Source organism: Macrobrachium nipponense, chromosome 5, assembly GCF_015104395.2.
Source record: "Macrobrachium nipponense isolate FS-2020 chromosome 5, ASM1510439v2, whole genome shotgun sequence".
NCBI classification, from domain to species: Eukaryota; Metazoa; Arthropoda; class Malacostraca; order Decapoda; family Palaemonidae; genus Macrobrachium; species Macrobrachium nipponense.
Window position 1 is genome coordinate 111,701,265 of NC_061107.1, and position 8,321 is coordinate 111,709,585.

At 37.4% G+C, this 8,321-nt stretch overlaps 1 protein-coding gene and 1 pseudogene across 13 annotated transcripts in view; one reads left to right on the top strand and one right to left on the bottom strand.

Moving 5' to 3' along the window:
- Positions 1 to 8,320, bottom strand: part of LOC135215321 (transient receptor potential cation channel trpm-like) — a 40,178-nt pseudogene extending 31,858 nt beyond the window's left edge.
- LOC135215595 (transient receptor potential cation channel trpm-like) overlaps positions 1 to 8,321 on the top strand; it is a 655,531-nt gene that overhangs the window by 550,405 nt on the left and 96,805 nt on the right. The window lies entirely within an intron of this gene.

Sequence of the window (8,321 nt, forward strand, 5' to 3'; positions counted from 1 at the left end):
AGTCAGTCAGAGATGGAATGGAAAATGAGGTAAACCTTCACTCAGGGCGCACCTCCCATGCAGCCTCTAATACCAGAAACGGACAAACGTTTCTCGTCTCTGAGGAAGGTAAAAAAGTCTGCTATACATTGAATAGAGGTCGTGAGTGGAGAGAAAAACCCTGTTTACAACACCAATCACAGTAGATCGCCCATTTGCCTTGGTAAACTGCGGAGGTCGACTTTCTAAGACTGCTGGACATGTACCCAGCTGTTCTCAGAGAAAAGCCTCTCGCTTGGAGGAGATACTTGATAGCCTCCAACTGTGAAGAGACAGGGATTCTACTGACTGGTGGAACCTTTCCGCATGGGGCTGACACAGGAGATGTCGCCAAGGGGGAATCTCCCTCGGAACCTCTGACAACAACGACAGCAGATCTGGGAAACCATTCCACCTGAGGCCAAAGAGGGGCTACCAAAGTCATCCTGAGACCCTGTGAACTCATCAGCCTGTTCAGAACCTGACGGATCAAACAAAACGGAGGGAAGGCATACACTTCCAGGTTGTCCCATGGATGTTGGAATGCGTCTTCTGCCAATGTTAAAGGAGCTTCTGGAACCACTGAACAGAACACCTCCAGCTTCCTGTTGAAGCGTCGCAAAAAGGTCCAGTATGGGTCTCCCCCAAATCTGGAAAAGCTTGTCTGCCACCACTTGATGAAGGGACCACTCTGTGCCTAGGTTCTGATCCAGGCGACTGAGTTTGTCTGCGACCACGTCCCGTTTCCCTGGTGTTAGCCCACGGCGCCGGTCTATCGCATTTTCGAGTTCTGTCCAAGGAAACAAAAATTGGGACTCCAACAGATCTCCATTCCCCATTGCCAGCAAGGACTCGGTGTCGAGCAATCTCTCCATCCTAGACAAAGCCACGTCCCTTCTAATCAGAAGAAGATTAGCCCATACACTGGCACTGAGGTGAGCCAAATATGATGAAAAAGCCTCACCCTTCTCAGGAACCAATAACTCCAGAGGAAGAAGGGGCTACATTACAAACATTAGCCTGGCTGCCTCCCAATACTTCCATCGACGAATTCAATGGAAGAAAAGGAAGGAGATGCAGGGACAATGCTTACTATGAGGGTTGACTACTGCAGGAGACGAAACATTGGGAATAGGCGCAAAAAACCTTCCCAAGTAGGAAGAGTCGAAACTCTCCAACAATGTTCTCTCTTGCCATAAAAACGACCTCCACTGCTCCTTAGGCCATGCTCGGCATTCCTTTCAAGGATTCGTAATAGTACAAAAATTAGAATGACACCTACTGCCTGTTGATGTGAGGGTCGGTCGCTGCCGAAGCCAAAAACGAGAACACAGAAAACCTGGAACTCCGGGGCACATACGCCGACGGCCGAGAAGGAGCAGAAGAAGCCATAATACCAGCCAAACACACACACACACACTAAACAGAAACGAAACAGGCAATGAGGTTAACACTACTCTCACCCAGGCGGTCAAAAGAAAGACTGGTATTGTGGCGTCGTCCTTGACCACTCCTAACCCGAGCTATGCATGCGTTGCTAGATATCACAAGATTCCTTGTTTCATTTACTTTTTAACCGGATCCAGCTAGGCATAGAAATTACCCTATTGTTAAGACGAAGGTTTGTTTGCGTATGCACAATGTAACAAATTAGCATGATTCACATATTTACACAAAAACAGTAAACATATGAAATAAATGCAGATCAGTTCTCTTCTTCACCTGCAATTGGGAGAGTTGATGGTACATGTTGTAGGTGGTGAAAAAAGACAAAGAGAACGAGAGATGTAGTTATCTGGAAGGAGAGTCCTCTTCCACAAAAATTGTAATTGTAGGCCACTGTGTCGCTGGGGTTGTTTATAATTTTTTTGTCTTTCTTCTGCTTTGTTCTTGAGATTCATATGTTTCTGTCTCATTAAAAACTTGTCTGTTGATGCTTGTTTTTCCTGTTTTAAAATGCTCCTAAAGTGAGAGACAGTAGTTTCATCCCAAAGGTTTATAGAAGTTTGATAAAGTTTTATCAGGTATTATTTTTCAACAAAAATTTTTATACATTTATTACTGAATTTGGGATATCCTCACTCTCCTCCCTCTGCCCCTCTGAAAACAGTTCCTCAGCTGTTATTTGTTGCTACTCCTTCTGAAGGACCTACAATTCTTCTGTAGTGAGCTCTGCTCTGTTCCTTCACATCATCATCACTGACCTACCAGCCCATAATATCCATCCACACGAGGCTCAGCCTTGCTGGCATCCCTAGCCTCCTTAGGGGCTATGACTTATGTACATTACAATTACCTCACATTAGAACTGCAAAAACACACACAAGCACACAGGAGACAGTTTAGAAGAGCGGTGAGCACTGAGTGAGACCCACAAGTAGACTGAAACCTTCTCTGTTGCACCTGGGACCTGCACACGTACGTAAGCCTAATCCCATATTGATTTGTTTTTTATTTTTTTTCCAAGTTGTTTTGTACATTCTTAAAACCAAGGAAACATCCATTAACAGGCAGGATTTTTCCACAGACAAAATTCCTCAAACTACACTGTCCATTGTGGAGACATCTAGTAACCAAGGTAAGACTGTACTTTAGCTAACACATGAGTAAAATCTCTAGATTAGGATGGTCTAAAGATTAATTCTACAAATAAGGTTACAATAGAAGCAGGGAAAAGTTGAAAGCTAGACTATCAAGGAAGAGGGACAGGCATAAATCAGCAACTAGACAATAAAAACACTGTACAGAAAACTTTGTGTGTAAGGTTATGTATTGTAAAATATACAAGAATGTGAGTACCATTAATGAATCAATTAAAAAAATTCTCCTTCTATCTCATATGATAGCATGTTACTCTATAAGAAAATCTACTCTTATTTTGTTACCTTGACTTCTCACCTTTGGATAATTAGGAAATTACTATTTTTAAGTGGTCAGTATTACAATTACTATTTTTAAGTGGTCAGCATTACAAGTATCACAATTGCATATTAGGTGAAATGCATTCGTAAGTAACGAGGTTTATTTCATTGTATGAAAACATGACTTTTTGGTATTTTAGAGCTATATTTAATACGAAACAACACATTTTCATAACTCACTTATGAACAAATGCTAATATGTCTGCAGCTCTTCCTGTTCCATCGCAAACAATAACAGGGACTGGTGGAGAGTCGTGACATATTCTAGCACTTGCCTTATCGTTTGTGGTCCCCCCTCTATCATTACACACAACTGGGGTAGCTAAACCACCACCTACAAGGCGGGAAAAAAAACTGTGAGTGTGCTTTGTTGCAATACTTAAAAATTGTGTACACTAGTCCAGTTTTTTAAACTGACATAAAGCTGTTGTATTTGTAACCATCTGGTTGATGCACAGTACGTATAAAACAACAGAACACAAAATTATTTTGAAAAAATATAAAAACTAATAAAAAATTTTTGTTTTGCACACATAAACCACTGTCTACTACAGCTGGCTCTCGTAAGACAATGGTTGTACAGTGTGTGATTACCTTATTTTTTAAGTTGTAAGCTACAAGCACAGAAGAAAACACTGTGCCACTTAATAATTGCACTAGTAATTGCACATAAAAAAAGTAAGTACGTATATCTTAGTTTAACCAGACCACTGAGCTGATTAACTACTCTCCTAGGGCTGGCCCGAAGGATAAGATATTTTTATGTGGCTAGGAACCAATTGGTTACCTAGGAACGGGACCAACAGCTTTTTTGTGGGATCCAAACGACATTATATCGAGAAATTATTTCTCATCATCAGAAACAAATTCCTCTGATTCCACGGTGGCAGAGTGGGGAGTCAAACTCTGGACTACCAAATCAGTAGGCAAGCAAGTAAACCACTCGTCCAACGAGGAACTAATAATAATTACACGACCATCTTATCTCTTCCACAGGGTATATATACATACTTCAGGGATTAAGAAAAATTAAATATAAATAAAAATTTGTTCACATTACTTACGCGTTTCTATTCTTTGTTTTGATATATAATTTTCTAACTTTCTACGGAGAATCAACTCAGGCCCATATTTCCCTGTTGTCCCATTATCCACTAAAAGGAAGAAGGTATGATGACTATTTAGTGCGACAAACCTGTAATGTACAAAAATCCATCTAAATCACAGCACATGAACAACATAAGAAATGTTAGTCCTATAAATGCTTGTTCTATTGAAGGAGATTGCTGCTTCAGCAACCTTGATTTTATAGAAATTCTTTTCTATTCTTCTCATTACGGTTTTTTCAATGTTACATAGATTAGTGAGTAACGTGCCTATGGGAGGCATAGGGAAAAGACAAGGTCGAATAATTTGTGAATATTATTTCAAAGTATGCTGTCATATTTAGTACCAGACTCAAAATATACTAAAGTTTTGTACTGGGAATTATTTAATTAAATTCAATGATAAAATATGTCAACACATAATAGGCGTCCATAATTTTGCCAATCTATATTTATATCATAATGGGTCAAATCTTTAAAGAAGTAATCATGTTGACAGCAGATTTAAGACAAAGCTACAACTTGACCTTTATTGATGATCTAGTATCATTAAATAATATGTATATGCAGTATATTATGTACTTGGTGTTAATTCTATACACCCAAGTTCTTTAAATCTCTAATAGTAATCCTTATAAAACAAACTCCTTTTTTGGATACTTATATGAAAGATATTAAAATGAAATTTTTAATTAAGATTTCTGGTAAAAGAAGATATTTTCATGCTGAAATAGTAAGACTTCCAACCTTTTACTCTTATAATGTTGGAGTTGTCTGCTTGAAGTCCTGCACATTTGCAAGTGTTAGTGTTTTTAAACTTTTCTGTACAAAAGCTGCTTAATGGTGGATTATCTGTGATGCTAGTTCCAAAATTTGTGAATTTATTCAAATATGAAACATCACAATTAATAATTAAATATAATTTTGCTACGAAACTAAAACTTTCAATTTATTTTAATTTATAGTTCTGTTGCTAGCTTATTCAATGTCCAGAACTAGTACTATATATTAGTAATACGTATGTGTTTACCTTTACATACAATCATTCTCCTTCTACATAAATATGACAGGTTAATTTCCCTGGAAGAATACTGTGGGATGGATGACTAAAAGCACATGGAAATTTTTGAATAACTACTTCAGCAGATTTTGTTTGTATTTGTTTTAAATGTTGTATCAATCACTGAAATTAAATTAAATTTTATTTGGTTTCTAAATCCAACTACAATGTACATGTGCTTAGTTGTGTTTGTTTATTTATACATTAATCAAGTTTTCATATACTAGGTGGCTATGTGGCAGCAACTGTCACTTTGTTCCTGCTGGTATGCACCATCTTACCCTTTGGTGTATTGAAAGCGAGAGCTGTGATGCATGAGAAAAGATTTATAAATACTGCAGTGACATTCTATATTATCTCTATATATTAACACCACTGTCCCTGCGCCAACAATAAAATTTTAATTTTTCTTTTTTCCTCGCTAATATTTGTAAAAGATGACAACACATTATTGAAGCATGATTCAGTGCTTCTAAAACTGTAGTTATAGGCCCCGCTACAGGCTTGAAGCAACTAGATGTGATATCTAAGAAGAAAATGATGTCATTAAATAGAGGCACTGATGCTCCTCTCATCTTTACAAGTCCTATCTGAAAGGGAGGTGTCCATGGTCCATATACATAATATATTTAGTATTTCCTCGAATGCTCTCAATGTTTACCAAGTAACCATTTTGTTTTGTTAACAAATAAATGTTACAAACTTACTTACTTCATTTACACAGTTTCCCCTCTCTCTCTCTCTCTCTCTCTCTCAAAAACTCTCTCTCTCTCTCTCTCTCTCGTCTCTCTCGAAAAAAAATCTCTCTCTCTCTCTCTCTCTCTCTCTCTCCACAAATTCAACCATCAATAAGTTGCAATTTGACTTTAACTCACTTTTGAACCAAAATGATTTTCGATGAAACTTTAGAAAATAAAACTTGTGCACAAAACATTAAAAAAGCTAAAAAAAATACTGTACAAAAAAAAATTTGATACACATTATAGTCCTGCCAAAAATATAAAAAACAAAGTTTCGTAAGATACATTAGCCTCGTTTGCAACTTATTTTCATCTGCCATACGTTTTGATACATCACACTGCTTCAAAACACTAACAATCTCACACACTAGAAAAAAAACTATTTAAAACACTATTAACCCTGTTAATATATTAAACAAAACAAAAAATTAGTAGGACTGTCTAGGCTGGCAAAATCAACCATGACACTAAGTCTCTCCAGTGCAATCTGAACTATAGTGGTTTTTATCTACCGGTTTTCCAGTCTTGGCAAATCTCTATTCACTGGCAATCTTTTACCTTAATTCAACCTGTTTGTACTTGCTTTAGTGCTTTGTTTGTTTCTTAGCAATGGCCCTAAAGCATACGAACATAAGACTGTTTATGAAAGAAATGTTAGAAATCTTAAATAAGTAAGAAAAAGTCCATTCTATAATGTCACATGCTGAAGTGTATGGGTGAGCTAGGCAAACCTTTTCAAATCTCAAAGGCAAAAATACAAAATTAATGCATTTGCAAACAATTATCCTGTGGTTTTTTGGAGTGGCAGTTGGTGCAAATGAAATGAAAGTGCTTGGCTACAGAAGTGAAACCTGAAGAAGCATGCTATATATTGATGACCTAGCCATATGAAAGTAATACACAGATAGGGAGTTAGAGACACTGAACAAGAGAATAGGTATTGGATGGCATTGTGATTACAGAGTGCCAGGGCTTGACTGGAGTACAGTGGGAAGACCATATCATCTATAGAAAAGTTGTGGAGAGAGGTAGCTGGAATGCAGACCTAACTCTCGAAGAGCAAGATGGTTTAATCATGGGATAAGATGGGGTGAAGAGCAGAGAATGGAAGCTGCATGACAAGACCATAACTAAAGCGTATAAAATTCCAGAAACGAGACATAGATGAAGACTCAGACTCATGTAGGAATTTGGAGAGAAAGTGCACAAGACAAAAGGCCTCATTTTATTGAACCTTGTAAGGGAAAATCTGATATAAAAGTGTTAAAGATGATATTAACAAAGGTACAATTTTTTTATGCAGCCTGCACCCTGAACTTGCCCCTAAAATGTGCATTTTTTAATGAAATTATCACAATTTTAGGTTAGATGACAATTAGCTGGCATTTTGCAAATATTAAGAGGAATCAAAATTGTCACACAAAGATGAATCAAGTTCATTATAAACTTTTGAAATTATTAAAAAACAAAAAAGACAAATCCATCTTCACACTTACAAAGGACACTTCACAGTCAAGGTGAATAGTGGGTGAAGTTATAATCTCACTACAAACAGGCATAGACTATAAAGGCTTCATAAACTTTATGAGTGTTTTTGGAAAAATATTCCATATCCAAACGAAAGGATTACTTTTGTTAGAAACATAACAAAGCACGTGAAAACTTGTTGCACATAAGAAATCTGCAGATCAGTCTCTCATCGAAAGACATAAAGATGAGTAAAGGCTCACAAAGCAAGATTATGATTATGACTGGTTATACATCACCTTCATATGTACCTTGACTTTGGAGATATGAGAGGGTGATATGAACATCTCTGTTTCGACAAGTAGATCCGTTCGTCTTTCAATGATGCCCCAGGGAGCTATTCCAACACTAACAACTCGACCTCCACGTTCACGAAGTGAACTTTCAGAGACCAGAGCTTCCCCAACATGCCTCGTAACCCTGTTGTAACAAATAATGAAAGGAAAACAAATGAGGGCATTTAGGTATTAGTAACGCTAAAAAAATTCTTATTGCTGTTAATGTTAAGATATATCTAAAAATATTGGACAGATACCCTACTGATAGCCATAAAATAGTCAACATAATTGAACACTAGAGAGAGGAGCAGAAAATAGTCAGTTTTGTCTATTGTAAATACTCAAGGGCAATGCAAGTTAAACGTCCTTAATAATGGCAGACTTAGAATATTCAATAAACAAACAAGACCCATTTATGTTATCTTAATATGTGAAATACTGGACCACCTTAGCAACCAAACATGACCATAATTACTGTACCAGTATTTTGTGCCTGCTGTAAAAACCCAGGCGGGCTGTTAGTTTTTAGCAGCTTTAAGTAAACCTTTCTGATAACCCTTCTTCAATTTCGGCTGCAAATCAAAGTTGGTTTTTCCCCCTTGCACAGTGATCAAGAGCTTTGGCAAATCCATCCCCTTCCCCATTCCCCCGTAAGAAGCTGCAAGATGTGC